Consider the following 2,082-nt stretch of genomic DNA (forward strand, 5'->3'; position numbering starts at 1 on the left):
TCTATTGCTGTAACCTTTTCAACACTGTTGGTGTTCGATAAATGAACCATACTCCTTCACTTACCTAAGAAGACAAAACTAATAATTTGCAGCTCAGTCATTAAAACTAAATGAACTACAAAATTATTTAGCAAACTATTCCATTGCTTGAATGGCTTACAGTGAACATAGCAGAACAGTTGAATCTGTTTCATCACAACAATATGTATTGCAAGTTTTTTTAATTAATATTTGGGGCTTTGGCTTCACTGGCTGATCCAGTATTGGTTTTCCAAACTCAATTGATCTTGAGAAGGAGATGGTGAGCTGCCTTCTTGTGGTTCTGCTGCCATTAATTTGATGTAGACACACTTATAATTCTGTTAGACAGGGAATTCCATGATTTGACCCAGTGACAGTGAAAGAACAAGTCAGGATGGTAAGTGGCTGGTTGAAGGAAATTGCAGGTAATAATGATCCCACGTATCTCCTGTCCTTCTCCTTCTCAATGGTAGTGGTCATAAATTTGGAAGGTTCTGTCTAAGGAACCTTGGTGAATTTCTGCAGTAAATTTTGTAGGTGGTGTTTATTGCTGTTACTGAATGTCGGTGGCTAAGATATAGTGTATGTTTGTGGATGTGATATCACACTGGTTCAGATATTTCATTTAGGCACACCATGACACATCTCTGTGGCCATGGCATCCTGAGATGGGACTTGAACCCAGATGTTCTGGCCTAGAGGTAGAGATACGAATCTGGCCTACCAGCCTGCCTGCTCCCTTGCAATTGCCTACCAATGCAACTGGTCGATAGCAAATGCTTTTTCCATGGCCCTTCACTCATTCCTGGAATATCTGGATAATAAGGATACCTATGTCCATGGTGTCTATAGATGCATTATAGAAATGCATCACAACTTGGTAGAGTAACTGTTTTGCCCAGGACCATAAGATATTATAGAAATAAAAGCAAATTGAGCTTTGACAAAGTGTCAGTTAGACTCAAAACGTCAGCTCTTTTCTCTCCTTACAGATGCTGCCAGACCTGCTGAGATTTTCCAGCATTTTCTCTTTTGGTTTCAGATATTATAGGAAGTTGTGAACCCAGCTCAGACCATCATGTAATCCTGGTTGTGCTCTTTTCCAACCTCTTCCATCAGGCAAAAGATCCATGTACCAACAGGTTCAAGAACAGCTTCTTCCCCGCTGTTATTAAACTTGCTGAATAGACCTCTCTAATATCAATATTGTTTTTGCTTTTGTTCACCTCCTTTGCAGCTGTAACCTTCTATGCCTCACTCTGTGTAAATACCCTATGATCTGTATGTCCTTATATGTGATCTGCCTATACTAAATGTTTCACTGTACTTAGGTACATGTGACTAATAAATCCAATCAAATCAAACCAGTATTGCACCACAAGATTTGTATGCCTCAGGTTTCAAATTCTATAGTGGTTGAGTGTTTAATTTTATGCAGGTGGTGGGCTTTAGCAGAGGACTCACTGTCCCGCTATAAGTTCAAATATTGTGAAACTCATTGTTGGGTTTCAGAGGTACATGTTTGAATCATTTGCCTCTGTAAATAAAAGTTAACAGATCATGTATCAAGATGAGACTTCAGTTCTACGCTGTGCCATCTGGCTGTCAGGAATAGGACATTATAGCAAGGAATAGTTGTTCAATGATTAAGGTTGGAAACAGAACATTGAGAAAAGTAAAGCAGGCATAAAACTAAAGTCTGAGAGGCCAGTTTAGAAATTGTCATGAGGAAGCTCAGAATAGGGAACATGTTTTAGAAGTCTTCTGTCAGGCATGTAAATAATGTGTAAAGAAAAAGCTGGAGAAACTTGGCAGGTCTGTCAGATTTTGTGGAAAGTGAAACAAAGAGAATATTTCGAGCTTCTAGATTAGAGTGGTGCTGGAAAAGCACAGCAGTTCAGGCAGCATCCGAGGAGCAGCAAAATCGACGTTTTGGGTAAAAGCCCGTCATCAGGAATACAGGCAGACAGCCTGAAGGGTGGAGAGATAAATGAGAGGAGGGTGGGGATGGGGCGAAATTAGCATAGAGTACAATAGGTGAGTGGGGGAGGGGATGAAGGT

This window comes from Chiloscyllium plagiosum, chromosome 1, assembly GCF_004010195.1.
Source record: "Chiloscyllium plagiosum isolate BGI_BamShark_2017 chromosome 1, ASM401019v2, whole genome shotgun sequence".
NCBI classification, from domain to species: Eukaryota; Metazoa; Chordata; class Chondrichthyes; order Orectolobiformes; family Hemiscylliidae; genus Chiloscyllium; species Chiloscyllium plagiosum.